This window comes from Corvus cornix, chromosome 3 (assembly GCF_000738735.6).
Source record: "Corvus cornix cornix isolate S_Up_H32 chromosome 3, ASM73873v5, whole genome shotgun sequence".
In the NCBI taxonomy this organism is placed as follows: Eukaryota; Metazoa; Chordata; class Aves; order Passeriformes; family Corvidae; genus Corvus; species Corvus cornix.
In genome coordinates, this window is record NC_047056.1 from 77860161 (window position 1) to 77880316 (window position 20156).

Below are 20156 nucleotides of genomic sequence, written 5' to 3' on the forward strand. Positions count from 1 at the left end.
CCCTCCCTGCCTCACCCTAATTCTTGCTCTCTCCCCATCCTACCTCCAATTTTCTGTTCCCATTAAGTGAAATTTCTTGTTTTGACATGTTTTTCCATGCCGTCCCCTGGCCCAGATCTTGGCTGCTCTGTTTTGAGCATATGTGACTCCAGGCTGCAGGAGAGAGGTCACCTGGATCAGGAGACCCTCCTTGCTTGAGAGTTGGCCCTGCCCTGTGGTTGGCAGCAGATGCCAGAGGCAAAGGTCGCCTCTTTTCTCCTCCGCCCTGGACTAGACTGTGTTCTTTGCTTTATGTGGCATCAGGCTAAAACCAGGTTTAAACTCTGTTCCAGAGATTGCCAGAATTTGGTCTTTCCAGCCACTTTTTTGGGAATGTCTCAATCAGACATGACCATGACCAAAATCTTGCGACAAAACTTTCTGTCAGTCATCCATGTCAACAATGGACAGAGTGTGCCAAATGCCTGAGCCCTGAAACGCAGGAAGGCTATCGCAGCCATATTCCCCACCCTGTGCTGTGTGTCTGGCTTTCATTGTGTATGCCCTTGTGAAAGTAGGCAAGGGATCATGTGCACATGGTTGAGTTGCATCTCTTTAAGTGAAGGGGTTTGTTTTGTTTGCTTTCAAAGAAAGCAATGAAATACTGACACTAATGGCATTTCCAGTACTGAAAATTCCTTTACTTATGATGTGTCTTCTGGCTATTCAGGGAGGTTGGGGGTGGGGGGCTGAGGTTGTGTCTTCAGTTGGATTTCTACGGTATAGGCTTTTTTCTTCCTTATTTAAATGTAGAAATGTCTTCTATGAAGTGTATTGGCAGGAGAATTTGACACTAAAGCTTAAAGCTACTAATATGGGAAGCAAAGAGTAAACACAGACACTAAAAGACCCTTCTGAGAATTTTAGGTGGAATCACTACTTAAATAATGTTGTAGGTACAGAGTACGGGGAAACTTTATGATTAAGTAATCTACCATCAATGCAATTTTGCGAGTATTATTTTTACATCACTGCTGTGGTTATTAGTGGTATGTATTTGCTGTTGACACTGAAAGAAATTTAATTAGCTTTCTCTCCCTCCGTATTTCTGCTTTTGGTGGCACTGTCTGCTTGGCATTGGTCCTGGTGCTGCCAGGCAGGATGCCCTGGGAGGAGGGCAGAGGATGTGGGCATAGGAGAGCTGTGTTCTCCTGTGTAGCTCTACAAGTGATGGGCTGTGGTATCTCATCTGCCTTTTCAAACTGGCATCTGTTGCTTCTATTTGATCAATGAGTGATTTTGGGGAAGCACTTTTTCTTGTTTAATGTTTTTATGAGATGAGGCAGAAAACAAAAGACCTGAATATCTACTGTGAAACTGCTGTAATGCAAATAATAGATAATGGCTTGCAGTTAATCAGTTTTCTCTTTTGTGTTGTTTTTCACACAGAGCAATGAGGCAAGAGAGAAGTTTTTAAAAACAGAAAAATGTGATTGCATAAACATCGTTGTTGGCAGGAGGACTCGGTGGATTCAGGTAATAATGTGACACCACTTTTTATTCTGCTTTAAAAACTGGCTGGGTTTCAGGCTGCCGGTGGCCCTTTGTCAGAGGCCAAGGAGTAGAGGAAGGTGACAAGGTATAACAAGACCCAGTAGCTGGCTGTTAATTCATTCAGACCAGATGAGAGGGTGTGGGTGTTCCCATAGTGCTGGTGGTTGGTGAATAGGGGAGTGATGCTGGGGCTGCGGTAGCTTCCTTCTTTATGTCAGGCTGGTGAATCTGAGACTGGTTTTTTTTGTTTTGTTGGGGTTTTTTTCATGGGTTTGTTTTTAAGCCTAGGAGATTATCTCCTTCAACCCATTACAGCTGCGTCGATGTAGGTGGGGAAGCTCCATGCCTGTTTCATGGAAGAAGGTCAGATGATTAGCTGTCCCTTCAAACTGCAGAACTCTGAATCTATGAATATTTCCCTTGAATTCCCCCTCTAAAAGGATTTCTGGATCAGAGCAGATCATTATCTGCTGAAAGACCCAGACACAGACCTTTAGAGAACTACTGCTGGTTGTTTTCTGTGTGAATGAAGACAATTTCTCATTGCATGGTTGTAGGAAACCTGGTGCGTGATGTTTGAGCATACTACTAATGTTTGCAACACATTATCTTAAAATAATGGACTTTAACATATTTACATCCTCTTTTGTAGGAAAAGTAAATTGCTAGCTAAAATGCATCTCTTATGGTTTAAATCATTTTATTTATTTCCCTCACTGAAGGGGAGTGCAAAATGAAGGCAGGGGGAGTTTACAGTGCTAATTGCACTCCTCATTTGTAATTGGGAGCAGATCCTATCCTCAAGCGTCTTAGGCAATCCTAGTGAAGTCATCAGGCTTTTCACAAGCATATGGTTTTCCCCACGCCTGTTTGATTCTAGGATAAGGGCCTACAGTGTGCTTTTTCGTTCACCGATTTCTCATATAGAGCAAGTTTGAAAAATATGCATCTTTTCCAACACAGACTCTTGGTTTCCAGCAACGGTTGAAGAGGTTCTGCAGTATTTTACTGAGAAACAGATCAGTGAAGCTCATTGCCTTAGACTGAGCTGTTTCTAACTGGCAAGCGCATTTTCTTCATTAGGTGCAAGGTGGAGAAAAAAGCAGTTGTGGCTTTGCATTGCTGTAGTCATGACCAAAAAGGATGTGAGGGGGTGTGGATTTGATATTTCCTAAAGCCAGCTTCTCTTTAGTATTAAATTGCATACTCCAGGAAGCTAGTTGCTGTATCAACATTGGTATAATGACACATTATTAAAAAAATCAATATCCAGTCATAGAAACAAGTCTTGGTGTAAGCAGTCGGGTGCTTACAGCTGTGATTTGTATGTATTTGCAAATGTAATGGGCTTTTTTTTTCCCTCGTAGCACTGGTAACTTGGATAAACACTGTATGTGTGAGTCATTGCGGAGTATAAACTTATTTTAAAGGAGCAAGTGCTGGATTTGCTGAATATCCTATTGCTTGCATCCCTGAATACTTACTTGTAATGGGTCATGATTAATCTTAAATTGGCCAACCTGAGGGGAAAATTACTGCTGATGTCCCATAGGTACTTCAGAAACAAACGGAATGATGGAAGTGCTTTAAAAACATAAATAGTAATTAGAATTCACAAAATCATAAAGCAAACATATGGTACAAGGCCTTCTACAATATAACACTTGAAAGCTTTTTTTATCATTTCAGAAAGAGCTTGTTTAGTTATCACAGGAAAAGTAAATATTTTCATTCCTTTTTCTTCAGCGCACTCTCATTCCATTCCTCTTTCTCCTTTTCTTTTTTTACTTCTTTTTTTTCTCCCCAGAGCCTTCTTATTTTGGTGGGACAGGGGACCAACACCTAATGTGCATAGAAAGCCCTACATGAGAGCAGGAGATAACACTGCTAATGGTCCTCCTGTTGTTAGGTACATTCCTGAGGTCCTTTTGCAGTGTCGGCATGGAGTTGATGTAATCCAAACTGAACATTCCCTGTGCGCATGTGTGCGTGAGCGAGATGCGATGGTCACTGCAGCAGCTCCTGGACCACTCAAGAACACACTTATTTTTTTAATGTGATACCCCAGACATTGGTGATGAGGGATGCAGTCCATCTGTGTACACATGTGCAGCTCACGGAGGGCAGAACAACGCAGCATCCCTGCTCTTCTGGTGAACCTGTGGTGGGGTGGCTGTGGTCTCCACCGCCTCGAGCCATCAGTGGGACAGGGAGGCAAAGTTGCCGCTGGAAAGGCACGAAGGAGGAAGATGGGGAGCAGAGGAGTGGGGAGCCGGCTGGGGATCGGGGGCCACGGAGGAAGACACAGCTCCAGAGGGAAATACTCTGTGCTTTGCAGTTGCTTGTGTGGATAGAAACCAGATGGTGCGCTGGAACACCCGCTCGCTTGGGCGGCGGCGGAGCCAAACATATGGTTAATGGTTAGGAGAAAGAGCTTTTCGAGCCAGGGCTTTGCTGACTGCCTCGCATTACAGATTGTTGCAGTGTGTCATTACATTGCCAAGCTAAGTGCTTAATACCCGCTGCGGGCGCTGGGCAGGCATTTGCAGGAAGGATGCAGAGGCTCCCCGGTCAGGGTGGGAAGCTGACATCACGTACGGCCCCCCTGCCACACCCCCCCACGCCCCCTTTCCCCTCTGGAAACCCTGTAAATCTCCCCATTTACAAGCCCAAATCCTACAGCAGGCAGTTTTCCTGTTCTGAGTGTCTTTAAACCATTTATTTCCAACAGGGTATAGTTGGTTTTGCCTTTTCTTGAGCCTTTTTTTTGGGGTCCTCAAGCAGCTGAATTCACTGAGGCTTGCAGCACCACGCTTACATGTCCGGCATCCGAAGTTCCTGCTCTGGGATCTTTGGGCGACACCAGACCCCATGTTATCTAAGGAACTGCTGAGCTCATTCATCTCCTTTTCACGGCCCGCTTCCTTTTATTTTTAGCCAAATCCGTCAGGCCTGACAGGCGGGTAATTTGAGCCAGAGAAAGGGCAAAGCTCCAGGTCCTTTCCACAAAGCAATTCTTCTCCTCCCTCCTGGGAAGGCTCCAAACTTGGCCTGCTCCAGGCAGATGGATTTGTTGAGTCATGTGAGATCATTTACACAAAAACACAGCGAGGCAGTGAAAAGGAAAAAAAAAAAAAGGAAAGAAAAAAGAGAAAAAGGTGGGGGGAAGGGGTGGGAGAGCGTGCACTGCCGGGGCTGCTGCGAGCGTAGGAAATGTGCTGCGAGGCAGCTAGACAGAGGAATGCAGCAGATTCATTCTTGTATAAGGTAATGTCTCGTTTACAGTACAGGGTGGAGCCAGCACGGAGGAGAAATCTCTCGAAAACAGATTACTCATTTAAAACAAAAATCCTCCTTAAAATAAATAATAACAATAAAAAATAATAATAGTAAAAAAACCAAAACAACAACGCAACCAGCAAGCAAGCGGCGCACACGGGCGCGCAACAAAGGCGGCGTTGTTGACAGCACTGGATTACAGTAGCGGTAAACTCCGGGCTGGGAGGTTGCTGGAAAATGAGTTTGCTCCGTGATGCAACTGGAGTTTGCTTTGTCTGGCTGCCAGTGCAAGTGGTGCGGGGGAGACCGGGAGCCCAGCGGCAGCAGGGCGAGCTTCCCTCCATCCAGGGATGGTTTCGGACAGTGGGGAGGGATGGAGGGAATGGTTAACAATCCTGGGTGGACAGACTGGGGGGGCATCATTAACAGTGACAACGAGGGGAGATATGCATGGAGGGGGTGGGAGAGAACCTCTTCTTGCTTTGGTTTTGAGCTGGTTGTGCATCATCTTCACTGCATCAAGGAGTAAATTGCGTTTGTTCAGTTGAATGTGAATTTTGTTTTCATTTGCAACCTGAGCTAACCTCAGCATGTTGGGTTTTGGTTTTTTAAGTGGGTGGTAAGAGAGAACATGAAACTTGGAGCTTTTCAGATCTTGTTACATCCTAGAGAATTAGGTTGGGTTAATTTATGCAGTGTTCTAACAAGATGCGTTCAAACCTTTAAATAGACTGTATTTAAGTATTGTTAATATAACTCCCAGTTACTCCGGTTTTCTTAGCAAGGCAGTATCTGAATGTTACTGTTTTGTCCCAGTGGTGATTAAAAATAAAGAATAAAAGTAGAAACTGGAACTGGAAATTGCTGGGAAACATGCAATAAAACAAGTCCAATGCAAAGTATTTCCTAAAATTCTCAGCAACTGTTGAGGAACTTGGGGGAGCATGTAAACAAGGGTTTGTATTTTAACATGACCCTCTCCCCTGCTGAGTAGTATCTTCTGCATTGCTGTCTCCACAGCAATGTCTGTTGAGGTGCTTTCCTCTGGGGAGGGTTTGTCTGGAGCCTGCCTCCCTCTAACTTGACCTTGTCTTTCCCTTTTTCTCCTCCTGCTTCTTTTTTTACACTTTTGTCTGAAAGACGGCTGGCTTTCCCAGCCTGCTTGCCCTGCTGGGCTGCGCCACTGAGCACAGCACGTTCGGTGTGGGGAGAGCCTTCCCTTCTCGCGCTTACAGGTTTTCGCACTTGGTGGAAACCTTTTGTGTTTTCTGTCTCTTGATGAGGCTGCCTCATTACTTATGTACAAGGAGCACTTGGCAACACCCCAAGTCCCAGCTGGAGTCCTGCACTGCACAAACCTGCCATGGGTCCCTGCCCACCAGCTGATGTCTGGTGTGAGGATCTGCAGAGGGATAGAAGTGTAAAGATAAGGAGTACAGCCAGGCTTGGGACCTAGATGGTGCAAGAAGCTGTGGCCGTAGCACAGCAGCCTTTAATGAGGAGTGGCTGTAGGTTGCTCCCAGATCCTCGGAAAGGTCCTGGAGAAGGACAGCATTGTTATTTATTCTGTTTGCATAGTTACTGTAACTTTCTTTCCCTTCTTCCCCAAAAACCTAATCATCCTACATTTTCTGTTGCTGTGAGCAACATTTCCTGTTGTTACCCAGAGCTGCAATTCCAGTTAAATTCTCACTTTGTAAAGCTAATCTCCCAGCAGTGGGTGTGGGATTTCCAAAAGAAAAGGCATTTGTGAAGAGCCAGTTTTTAAGATTTTTGTCTTAGTGGACAATTCTGCAAAACTCCTATTTAACTATTCACATTCATTATAGGTTGAAAGCTCTAGCTTCGTCTCTATTTATGGCACTTAGAAGACTTGTAGGTTTTTCATTCCCCTACAGAGTGCCCCACTCCTCAACGTCTCCTTTTTCCGCTTCAAAGATGCCACATGTGTTGCTTTTTGCATCTTTACGTCAGACAACCAGCCCGACTAGGCAGGTTTCGGGAACTGTTCATGACCTGTCTATCGGGAAAATCAGCCTTACTCTTCCTTCCCCCTCTTTCACAGCCGCTCAACTTCCTCTCCTTCTTCTAAAAGTGTGTTGATGCTATCAGCCCCCTAATTCTTTTATCTCACTTCTCCTATCGTTTCCATTCTTCTGTCTGTCTCATGATTAGACTAGAAATTTCTCTGCCGCTGCTGGCCTCTTCCCTCCTCGCACGTACTGTGGCGCTGCCTCCTTTGGGATCTGAGGAGGGATAAGTATGGAGTTCATGCATGTTGAATCATGTCCTGTGTTTGGCATTAGTTTGCACAGGTAGAGGACATTGTCTGTGGCAATTTTTCTTTCATTTAGTAGCTTTAAACTACTAATTCTCTCCATCCTAGTTTGGAGGATGAGCAGGAGGTCCCCACCAGGGCTTGGTAAGGGAGGCACTGAGAATCTCCTGCTGAGGTTGCTTAACCTTCTTATGTTGTGCCAAGGAGAGATGCTCTGGGAAATAACCTCAAAATAAATAAATCCCTAGCCTGCCTTCCTCCTAACAGAAAATTATAGAAGTTATAGTGTAGTGGTGGCAATTTCCTCTTTGTCATGTGTTCATCTAGAGGGCATTTCAGAGGGAGAGGCAAGATTTGTTCTAAACAGATTAATCTAAATTTCTGTGGACCTTTAAATCTGTGTAAATTTTTCTCATCCAGCAATGAATTGGTGCAGCAGTAAAGTGCAGGACTGTTTGTAATGTATTCGAAACCTAGCTGTTTTCTGGATGCGGCCAAATCCTATTTACTGTGATTTCCCTGCTTCCTTTTTCCTCCTGTCAAGCCTTCTGGATAGCGGCTTTTCTTAACAGCTTGTTTGTAGAAACTGCTCTGAAAATCTCCCAGTGGCTTCACTCTTCTCAAAGCAAGGGAAACTCTGGGAGCAGCTTGTTATCTGCTTATCATCCAACTTCCATTTCTGTTAGAGAGTCTCTGTCAGCCATAGACCAAACAAGCTTAAATCTCTTAGCCTTCCATGTGGTCAAGCACAGCAGAGGTAAAAGTTCTTTTGGAGATTAAACTTTGCAGGTTGGTTAAGGGATACATCAATCCAGACATTACTTTGTGTATAAAATTGCCATCTTGAATTCCCTTGGAGCATCCTTAGGGAACCTTGAGAGTTGAAAGATGCTAATGAGGATGTCCAAGCCCCTTCTCCCACTGCCTTTGCAGTAGCAAGTTTTCAAGTCTGTGTTAAAAAATACCAAGTTGTTTTAAGGCTCTGTTCATTTAGTTAGCTTTTCACTGATAGTTCCTGTAGCATTACTAACCGCTAATGTGATCTTTTCGTTTTTTGCCTTGATTTTGTTATAAATTAAATTGGTGTCAGCAAAAGCCGCTTCTGATCAGATACTGTAGAAATATTTTTTTTAACCTCTTTGCAGCCTTTGTATGATTAATTGGAACATACTATTGCTTCTTGATAAGTTCATTCATGTTTAATAGCTATTTGTGAGCCATATTTGGCTTTTAAGTGGATGTATCACAGCTCTTGAAGAATTTTGGTGGCTAAATAGCTGGGATTAGACACTCCAGTTGCTCTTGCCAATTGTTTTCCTGTGCTCATACTGAACTCTGTCTGTTACAAAAATATTTTTAATAACCTTGTCAGATTTGTTTAAGGAAAAGAGATGTCCTCATTTTTCAGAGAAGTTTATCTGGGAGTGAGTGGAATTATATTGATGGTTTTTTCTCACTTGATCAAATTCTAAGTGCTAAGATGAAAGGCCCACTATTACTTGCAAAAGTAAGACTTGCTTTTGCAGGAGTGGAGTAATTTATCTTCTGTATCTGCTTTGCTAATTGCAGCCTGTAAAGACCCTAAAGAGTCTCTCTAGTCAACAATTTCTTTACTGCAACCAGTGAAAAATCAGATTTAAAATGCACTTAACTGGTGCTCTGTTCTGCATTTAATACATCTTGATTACTGTGGTCACAGCATAAATAAATATATTTGATTGCTTACTGGATCATGCAAATGTTGGATGCCTTCCTCCTTCATGAGAACACTCCTTGTATCAAAGACAGCTGCTGTCATAGAGCCCCAAGCTGTTGATTAGGTAAAAGGGAATGCCATATATAGGAAAATAAACCAGCACCCACAAGGTATCTTCTTAGTAGAAGCTAATGAGATTTATGTTAGAAAATTCAGCTTGTTGTTTTCTATTTGAATACTTTTTCAAAATTAATAATAAAATACTGGAAAATGAACTTGTCATGCATTCTGGGCGAACGGCATAAGTAATTAACATAGGATGTCTGTCTATTTGGTTTTGGGTTGATTGCTAATTGGCTTCCACATAGTACCGTGAATAGGTTTGAAGCCCCTGTGGTGGGCTTGGACTAGTCTGGACCAGCTCAGACTTGTTGCTGCCCTTCTCCATGGTGTTCACTGTGGTTAATGGTGTCCAGAGGGATGGCAGAACCCAGATAATTATGATTAAAGAATTCTTCTCCTGGGATTCACCGCTTGGACACAAGCATCAGTGAAGCCCTTTTTGCAGTCAGTGATGTTGTAGGCAGTGGGACCACAGAGGGAGGATGTCGTGGGTAGCACTGCACTGCTGAGGGTACGGGTGGCACAGCCAGACCTGCTCAGCTGGCACTGTGTGAGCGAGAGGTTGAAAGGACAAGGGTAAACCACGGTCTGAAACAGACTCTTGCCTCTGTCAGGTCTGTTCTTGGGTGACACTCATTTGGTTTCGCAGCTCAAGTGTAGCAAGAGTTTCACCCCAGCCCACAGGCTGACAATCACACGCCCAATGGGAAGTTATTTTTCTGCTGGGTTTTGCCCCCTGTGAGAGTTGTCATTGGACGTAACCAGTTAAGGTGCAGAGGTTTGTGGGGTATCATAGCCTGTTCACCATTTAGAATAAATCTTCTGTGATTAATTCTCCATGGGGCAAAGGGGGAGAGGATTTCGTGCCCTAAACTCTGGAAAATTTTTAGTATTTAATGCTAATTTTAACCCTGAAGGATCAGTGAGTTAAGTAGAGCTCAAAGTGCTGCAGTTAGCCTTCATCAGGAAACACTGGATAGTATTGCTGAAGGAGTGGTGACAGCAGGGAGTTCCCATATGCATGTAGTTCCACTTCTAGTAGAACTAAAGGTTGGTATCTCCAAACAGAAGTGGAAATGCCCGTGAGTTGGTGACACATATTTTGGTTTTCAGTACAGTAGGTGGCAGGAGAGACAAAGTGACAGCTTGGCTGGGATAGCTGCTGATCCATGTGCCGCAGTAACAAATGAAGGTCTACGCCCAGTACTGTGGAATAAACGTGACACTGTATTGCCAGGTGCTTTTGTGAGGTCTGTCGTATGGTGTGATCAACACAATGACGTAACAGGATGGGAACATTAGACACACATATTGCAATGTCCCCATGTCAAATGCCACAATGCGCACTCGTGTTTTCCTACGGTGTCTTTGGTACGTGTCAGGGACTAGAGGTTTTTTGGCAGCCTACACCAGTCCCAGTTACGACTGCTCATTGTCTTTCTCTTGCTACGTTGTCCTTGGCCAGGACTTGCCCCATTCCCTCATGTGCCAGTGTTGGTGCTTGTGAAGCTGACCGTAATAGGCTTGATTGGGTGATGCCAGTCAACAATTAACTAAGCTGAAGATGTGGTTGGATTTTGTGCAGCTTAGCAGCAGCATCTCACCTCACGGTTGTGAAACTAGTGTTGAGGTAAAATAAGTAGTAGGAAAAGGGACTGGCAAATTCAGGGTATAGAGTGCAGCCTTGATCAACCCTAACAAATAGGATGGAAGGCAGTGAAGTAGGCACCAGAGACCTCTCTAAGCGAACAACTGGTATACTTCAGGGCTTCTGATCTGCAGTTGCATAAAGTAGCCTTAAAAGCTGGAAAAACTTTTTAAGTATGTAAGAGTCTTTCCTGATGGAGAGGCACACTAAATAAGTGAAATTAGTGGTGGTTTCCCTTTGTCTCTTAGACATATGTCTCCCTTTATAGGTGAAAGGGGATATTCCTCATCCCATTTCAGTTAAGGTGAACAGATTGTTTCCTTTCTTATTTACGGGAGATTTGGTCTCCCAGTGCCCCCAAGGACAAAACCTGCTCTGGAGCATGTGTAACTTGAGCAACATCAATGAGATTGTAAAACAGAGAAGGTGTTTTGGCTCTGGGTTTGTAACTGGAGAAAGGAAGAGCTTTTGTCCATTGATCTTTATGGAAATTAGTGCATGGCTAAAATATGCCCACCTGTTTGCTGTGCTTTTTTCCCAAGAATTGTTCCCTGAAGGACTTTTGGTCCTGGTGGAAACAACTTCATTGTGCAGGCCTGCCTTAGAGACAAAAAGAGCCGACAGTATTTGACTCATACTTGTCAGAGGAATCTTTAGTATATATACCAGCTTCCAGTGATGACTTTGGCCCTCCTTTTATCTGTATTTGCACATAAACTTTGAATTCTGGCATATCAAAACATGCATGTGTGATGGCCTAAATTTTGCATCTTCATAAGATGTCAAGCCCTGTTTCTCAGCTCCGTTATTTATGTTCTGTTTCTGTGCCCACTGGTTTCGTAAGATTGTTGTCTGCATTTTTTCAATACAGTAATGCTGTTTTCTTCACTGAAGATGACTGAGAACTGAACTGGTGTTGAAGTTGTAAAACTGCTAGTGTAATGTAGTAGCAAGGACAAGACATCTTTTGTCTTTGCTGGAGAGCCTGACTCCCCCATAGATAGAACCTGAGCACTTCATACTGATGAAAAATGAAGGCAGGAACCCAGTGATTTATTGAAGGCCATGGAGGAAACCTGAAAGGTTGAGACCTCCGTCTCTTCTACCCCACCCCAGGAAGCTGAATCCTCTGATTTCTAGTATGATGAAGTTTACTTCCTCTTCCCCTGAGAAACATGAGACTCTTCCCATTGGGAAAATATTTGTTCTTGTCACGGCAGGTACAGACACACATTTACAAATTTGGAACCAAGTTTGACTCATTGCCACAAAAGCAGGCACATTTAGAGAGTAGCTAGTTACAGCTGTATTGTGCAGAATGAAAAGGGGAATTGATCTGAGGGGCACAAACAACAGTTAGTAACTGCTCTGTTGTTGCTTCACATACTCAACTCTTTGAGTTTTATCTGGACCAGAGGAGGGATCTGGGCATACACTGCGTTTAAGCAGCTTTTGGACTTCTCCATCCCTTGCACCCAGGATAGGCCTTTTTTCATAGAAAAGCCATTTGTAAAGAATGGGGCCTTGTTGGCCAGATTTTCCTTGAATGGGCTGGTATCTTGCAGAGACTGGTATGCTGATAGAAACTGTATGGCTGCAAATAATTAGTTGGTTCTGTAACCAGGTTTAACTGTGGAGGGCTCTGCTTGGTGGAGAGGATCAGGAATGAATTCTTATTATTTTAAAGCAAAAGCTGTCTGAGGCTAATTATGAAAAACATGCCAAGTAGAAATACTCATTTTTTTAAATTAATTTCCATAAGCAGCTCATAGACAGGTTTACGCTGCGCTGGAAGAAGTCTGACTGCATTTTAATGTTGATACCTGGATTGGTGATTAGGAAAACATTGTTAAACAACTGGAGTTTAAATACCAGTACAGCTTCATTGTAATAATTTCCCCAAAGGCACATTGGTAATTCTGCTAAATAGAGAGTTTAATAGACTTTAATAATGTGTACTTGGGAGACCCTATACACAAAGGAATAATGCATAAAACATTCATTATAGTAAACTGCTACCTTTGCACGTAGAGAGGAATCTGTTGGAAGAAAACTGTTGTGTTGAGTGTGGCAACATGTTGGAGAGTGTTAACAGACGGAAGTCATTGTCACCCCCTTGCCTAATTCACCTGCTGTGATTGAAGTTGCATCATTTTACTCAATGGTGAATTAATTATTCGAGGTAGACATTAGTTTATTTTCTGGAAGTGCTTTGAAAGCTGGTGGGCCATGGTGGTTCACAGGGCTTTGTTTTTCTTTGCTATGCTGATTTAGTATCAAGAGAAGAGGTACCCATGGTAGGAAGCACAGAATAACCCCATTAAAAAAAATGCCATAAAAATGTTAACATTTAAACAACAAAAAGCAACCTTAGCGAGTGGCTCTAAGTGCGTTTAGTGTTGTATTTGGATTTGTTTTCACTGTGCTGCTGCTGATGGCCCTGATGGAGAACAGGCGAGAAGAAGGAAGGAGCAGATGCTTTTGGTAGTACAGTAAGGCATTTATCTCTTTTAATGAGGTAACATCATTAGTGCTGACAAAGTGCTGCAAATCCATACGTGTAATGGACTGCTGCTGTCTTTCAGTAGTGCACAGGCTGTTGTATTTCTGAGCATTTGAATCTGCTGAATCACAGGTCTGGCTTTATCTCCTGTCTGACGCTGGGTTGGACTTTTTGGTGGTTTGTTTTTTATTTTGTTTGTGTTGGTTTGTTTGGTTGGTTTTAACCATTTTATCCCCCTCTGTCCCCCCCCCGCCCCCCCCATCTTTGCCTTTAATGTCTGAGAACTGAAGCACTCCAGGATATGTGTTGGGGCAGGCAGAAGGGTACCCATTTTCCAAGCATAGGAGCTGATTGAGATGCCACGTGTCTATTGCAGTGCAAGGACCTTCTCTTTAACTGGAAAGAGTGAGGTTGGTTATATCTCTTTGAGGCTGATTCCTTTTGCCTAAGGTGGCTACAGGTTTTGGGTTGAGTTTTTTTTTTTCCTTTGCCCTCTGCCTGTTTCCTTTAGAGTAGTGACATAATGTCAGCCACAACAATCATGTCAGCCAGTGACACTGGCGTTCAGTAACAAAGAGCTGCAGAAAAAGGGAGAGAAGTGGCTGTGGCACTGGACAAGGAACAGCAGCAGTTGGAGGGAAATCTACAGATTAGAGCATTCCTCTGTACAAAATCTGTCGCAGTAAGAATCATGTGCACTGCTGTATTCAAGGTGTCCAAGGGAAGAAGTGAGATGTGTGTCAATGGATATGTGTCCTTTATGTCTCACTTTTCGGATGGTAAGCATTACAGCACACAACTATAATAGTATGGAAATAACAAAACTTCAACCAAACAAATGTAAATTTTAAAAAGGTGGGAGGTTTTAATAATATTTCTGTTAAAAATTACTTAATAACCCCAGAACTCCCATCAAAACCTCCACCACAAACAGGCAACACAATCTAGCCATTTGAGCTATGCTGTGTGTTTATCAGAGAGCCATGGAGTGAAGCTTGGGCATCCGTGCTAATTCCAGGAAGAGAGCCTGTCGGTAAAAAAGATTCATCTGAATATATCACGCACACCAGAAAAAAAAGTGGTTCCTCTTTCTTTTTTTTTATCTGCATGCCCCTCCCATCCTGGGCTTCCCAACACCTGCTTGTGGTGAAAGAATATAAACAGAATTGCAAGATTCCTCAGCATTAACTGTTGCCTGACAGTCCCAGCTAAACACTGCAAGGCCATCCCATTTTTCCTCTTCATTGTTTTTTCTTGATCTCTGCTACACATCCAGTGAGCCTCTGTAGCATCCTCAGGTGGATCTCCATGGTTTTTTGCTCTGCCATGAACTGAAAGTCAGTTGTGTTCACCAGAGTTGAAATGAATCTCGATTTGGGGGTCTCTCACTGCCCACCCCTGTTATGTTACCCTCACACCGAGTGGGGGGACATGACTGAGAGCCAAATAAGTCACAGCTGGTATGTCCATATATCAGCCTGTACTGAAGTATTATCCAGTAGCAACACCACTGAGTGGAGGTTTGGGACAAGACTACATAAAGCTTCATTAATACTTGTAACTTTTGTTAAATTTATTTATTTAACACTGGAGAGATCCAAGGGTACACTTCAGTGATGCCCAGGGTACAGTCAGCATTCCCCACTGCTGAACTGAAAGCATCGTTCTGCAAAGCAACAATCTCACTAGTGGTTTATTGCTTCCTCGTGTTCCTGACTGTCTTGAACTGGTAGAAAGTAATGGCCAACAGGTCAACGAAAAGGTATTGTCTTGGGAATACTTTAGGGCTTTTAGAGCTTTTAGATCTTTTTTGGTTTTACACACACACCCGCACCTCATTGCTTCTATAAATCATCATTTCTACAGCACATACCAAAGATTTTCTGTGCTATCTTACTCCAGCAGTGAAACCAGAGTTCAATTACCTCTCTTTCAAGGCTGGGATTACAAAAACTTTACACCGTCTCACCTCCTCTCTTGCTGCAGGCACTCCAGTGCAATAAATAAATACTTGGCCGAGTTTTACTGCCCTTTACCCCATTAACTAAAACCAAATTCCTTCTGCTTTGTTGAAGGCAAGTCGTGCCTGCTTCTGTTGCTCCAGCCAGCAGTTTCTCAACCAGTTTGGCTTCTCAGGGACTGATTAATTTTTAGTGACTCTGAAACAGCTACCAAACCTTTCTGTGATTGATGTATGAGAAGAAAGTAACATTGTCCATGGCTCTTAGGGAGAGAAAATAGCTGGTCATACCCTTTCCCAAGACTACAGATGACCCATCTTCACTCTCGTTTCTCTAATAAAACTGAGGTGAAAGTGTTGTGATGGAGGGCAAAGAGATAGGATGGAAGGGTTTGACAAGTAAACAGGTGATAATATTACAGGCTTCTGTATTAAGGTTATCTACTCCTTTTTTATTTTCTTTCTTGTGGCCAGTTTATTAAAAATATTTTAGCACTTGGCACCACTTCTCAAGAGGACAAAGTGCAGGTCTGCTCATCAGTACTGTTTCAGGGCAGACTTAGAGGTGATGCAGCCACAGGCTTGGCTGCTTGTCAGGCTTGATGCTTATTTCTCATAGGAACTACAGGGCAAAGCCCTGATAGAGAAGGGGGGCTCGTCAGCAACTGCAGCACTGGTGGGCCACAGTGTGTTTGCCTGGCTTTCCTGGGTGGTCGACTGTCTCATATGCAGCACATGGAAATAGATCTTTTGGAATGTGAAACCGTGCCTTCTGCATTTCTCCCACAAGTATTTTATAGTTTTGACTGGCATGTGCAAAGGAAATGGAGAATAATAGAAGAAAAAACTTATATAATCCTTCAATTGTGCTTCCCTTCCATACTAAGGTTTTGCATTTAAAGTAAAAAGACCAGTCTTGTGTTGTTGCAAAAGTCTTTTTTGAAAGTTTAGTGAAGAGTTTTTTGGTAAATGAGTAAAGAGGTGATATTTTTCTTTTTTCCTCCTGAAACTCATCTCCAGTTTAGGTAGTGGATATGCTCAGAGAAATGGAATCTGATTCCTGGTTTTACAGAAATAGGTTGTGAAGGGACCCTGAATGTTTGGGGATTTTTTTTTTTTGATGTCCTTTCCTTTTTAGTAAAGGTGTTATAAACCAGTAAGTATCCGGGCTTTCAAAAGTCTCATATGTGAACACTGTATATGGGATGAGAAGGATGTTCTGTCAGTGTGGCTGCCATTTACTTACTAGCTCTGTGGTCTTGGCTCTCAACATTTTGTTGAGAGCATGTCTTTTAGACAGGCCCTTGCCAGCAGGACTCCTTTCTCCCTCAGATTCAGCTGAACAGCATGGAAAAGACAGCCCGCAGATGTAAGAAGTTGAACTTTCAGAGTCCGTGGAAGATCCAGCTTTGGTCCAGGATAACCTTTGTGCTGCCAGAGAAGTTGCCTCCCCGTAACAAACAGAAGGATCTTTGCCTTGGAAGTGAGAGTTTAAATATACACAAACATGTGGAAGGGGCATTGCAGCAGTAACGGTACTTGTATAAATAGCAGTAAAGTAGTGCAAGAGTATGGAGGGTGAATGAGCATGTGTCAGTCAATGGAAATGCTTGCTTTTCCCCAGTTCTGCCTTCAGAGGTAGCTTCGTTCTCTACGGACATGCTCCTGGTTTTGTGAGGAATGCCTGAGGGCTCAAGTCACTTAGCTTCTGAGCTTTGTAAATCTAGGTGTAAGTGTTTCGTTGTTTGCAAGGTGCCTTGCAAACATTCTCTGGTGAGAATGTGTAAAAAGTATACATGTAAGAAGTACCCCTGCCTTTGCAGTGGCTTTCAGAGTAAAGATCTGCTTTGTTAACTCAGTGGCTCCTTAGCCTGCTTTTTCAGCACTGAGCATGCACTGAGATGCTTCCCAGTGGCTTACAGCTCTTGGTTTCATGTAGCAAGAGCAATCTATAGTCCAGGGGTGTACAGGTAAGTGAGCTCTTGAGAGGTCTGTGGTAAAGGAATGATGCATTCAGTGTGATACTTGGAGAAGGTGAATATTCTGACAGTTTCCCATTGTGTCACGCTACTCCATTTTGAAAATTGTGCCTTCCAGTTTTCGTCTCAGTAGAACAAGGCACTTCTCTTGGGCTCCTGGAGGAGCCCAAGAAGTGTACACTTAATTGCTTTGTGAATGATGTGAAGCCTTGGAATGCAATCTAGCCATTGCTCATTAACTAGCTGAAGCTATTAAACCTGGACAGCAAGCAGGACTGAGTCGTCCGCCCTTGATTGCAGGCAGCTAATGGAGCTGTGGGAGCAAGCTGTGACTGCAGAGTGGAATTGGCAGTAGACTCCCAGCAACACTCCCTGTTTTGAACTTGCCCTACACTCCATTTAGACTTCTGGCTTTGAGACAGATGATTTCAGAGCAGCGAGGAGGGGGGAAGGCGGAGCGTGGAAAGCATTGTCTTCCCAGCTATGTTAGCTTTGATCGGAAGTTAAAAACGAACCAGAATTCAAATAGCACTGGTAATGTGACATTGAAACCTGCAGAAGCAGAGGGATTTGTCGTCTGGCCATGGCTGGCTTTGATTATTGATTTGTTCTCATGCAGGTGGTTCCATATACAATATTAAACAAAAACAATTCCCCAAATTATGTGACTTGGCATCTTCTCAGTGTTTCTTAGCTCTGAGGGAATCAGTTGATCTTACAAAGCACACATAGAGGTGGTTTGGTACCCATGAAACACATCCTGTCTTGCAAAAGAGCATAGTAGCACTTTCTTGCATCTTTACACCACTCTAGCAGCACAGGAGAAAACCAAAATCAATAAATGTTGAGATTTTGTTTGGGTTTTTTTCTTCACAGTAGCTTGAAATAAAATGAAGACAGTTGGGATTTGCCCAGGAAATTTGAAGTGTTTAACCTTTTAAACAGAAAAGTGTTTAACCTTTAAACATCTCTTCAACTGGAGATAGATACAGCCCTGACTATGTAGTGTTTACCTCTAGAGCACTCTTGGCACTGTGCTGGAGCATTGTTTCAGATGAGCTTGTGCTGCTGTCTGAATCGCCAGAATCTCATTCTTCAGCACTCACATGCCTCCTATCCAGTTGTACTTTGTGCCCAGCCTTATTTACCTTGTGGGTTTTGCCAGGATCACAGCTTGGTGGTGTGGCTTCGGGCCCAGTCAGACCATCTGTCAAGAAGAAGGGGAGGAGAAGGTAGTGGTTTTGACATGTTGCATGAAGAACCACGTCCAAATGTGCTTTGAAATCTTTGTTCTACTTGCTTGTTCAATACTTTCAAGGTGCTATGTATTGTGGAATATTTTTCCATTGTGCTGCCTTACTTTCCCTGTTGTGGAGAGATCTTTTCATTTCTAGTCTGGATTCGTACATTTTGTTTGTGCTGCTGGCAGATCCTATCAACACCCACTTTTCACTGATATTTAAACTTTAAAAGATAAAATAAAAATCTTTGGTGTCATGGAACACTGACTTGCTTGTAAAATAGTTCTATATACCAGAGATGCTATTTAAAAATATTGTAGGAGTCTAGTAATACATTAGCATTTTATGCATTTCACTCTGAGCAGTCCCAAAGTGCTTAAACTGTAGTGCACACATGCAGCCCTGCGGAGATGCAGCTCCCAGGACAGGGGCTGTAAACCAGCCCTGCATTTGCTGATGGAGGGATGGGTACAAGCAGCTTAAAGCAAAGCAGCCAGAATAAACTGCCTTCTGGAGGAAAATGCCATGTCTAGGTGTACGACCCCCAGGAGTTCAGCTCGGGATGCTGTCAGAGTTGCCCACCCTGGGATCATGAATCCGTGTGTGGACCGGGACTCCCTTAGCCTGAGTTGCCCGGGTTTTGTCACAGCCGCAGGTACAGCCCCCGACCAGCACTCGAGGCCGGATATCTGGGGGGCAGCTGTCAAACAAGTGTCCTTGTGGGCTCTGTGTTAAGAACTGGTTGCCTTTAATACTCTTCACTGGACTAGCAGCAAGTAACTCTTCTGTTTGTCCGCAGCTACCAATGGAGTCAACCCTCTTGTAGCTGGTCGGCTGGGCTGGGCCGGGCCGGGCTGGCTTACGGAGGCCACACACGCGGACCAGCGTGCGGGCAGGCAGCTGCCACATGTCCTTTGGTGGCTGATGATTCCTTACAGCATGCTGAAGTGGTTGTGTCTCTGTGTGTGCAAAACACGTTTCTCTGCATCATCCTAGGTATCCTTCAGCCCATTTTATATTTGTGTCCCCTGGAAACCAATGTGTGAGTTGATCTCAGATTAGCTGTTCTAGACGTAGCTCAGCAGAGGGGAGATGTAGAGCTGTAGTGTGAGGACAGAAAAAAACATTTTTAGATGATTTTGAGATGGCAATTACATCATTCTGGGAAATTCAGCCTTGCAGAAGCTAATAAAAACTAAAATTTAAGCTCTTATACTGTTTAGCAGAACTAATACCACAGTGTGTTTTCTGGTTATCATTTCAAAACCTCAGTGACATTTTCTCTTAATGTTCCCATACAGGCACAGTTATTCACGTGTGAGAATCTCAGGAGCAGCCAGGTGGGGGGCAACAGCAACCTCACAGGTGTATAAAAGAGCTTCATCTTCCCAAAAGATTTACATTGTGGCCAGCTCTGATGTCATAGTTCAGGGTTCAGTGAGTTGTCAGCAGCCTCAGTCTGATGTTTCTAACCAAGCAGCATAGCAGCCTGTGCTCCTTTTTCACTCTTTAAAGAAAATGAAGCAATTAATTCTTTCAGTTTTAAAATACATCATGTCTAAAACAGAGAAAAGAAAAAAACCCCACTATTTTATTTTCATTTGACACGACTCTGTTAGGCGGAAAGAACCTTTTGATATATTGAGTGGGGAAGTAATTAATCTTGGGACTGTGAGATGGGTTATAATCTTAATGTCATTTTACCATTACTAAAATAGGCTAATTTTGTCCTTTGCTAATCCATGTAAATCCCATTGATTTAACAGTGTTGTATGGATGAAAATAAGAAATGCAGCAGCCTATATTTTGGGATCTCCTTTCTTACAGTGTAAAAGCTTACAGAGCACATGGTTTGATGAAACAGCCATCCCTCTTGTACACTAGAACACCACTACCAAGTGCTGGCACAAGCCAGA

General features: G+C 43.4%; 1 protein-coding gene across 7 annotated transcripts in view; it reads left to right on the forward strand.

Annotated features, from left to right (window-relative positions):
* BACH2 (BTB domain and CNC homolog 2) overlaps positions 1-20156 on the forward strand; it is a 187790-nt gene that overhangs the window by 41995 nt on the left and 125639 nt on the right. For all 7 annotated transcript variants that reach the window (XM_039568570.1, XM_039568571.1, XM_039568568.1 and 4 more), the window contains one exon: positions 1429-1515. The gene's annotated coding sequence lies outside the window, so the exon portion shown is untranslated. The remainder of the gene's footprint in view (positions 1-1428; positions 1516-20156) is intronic.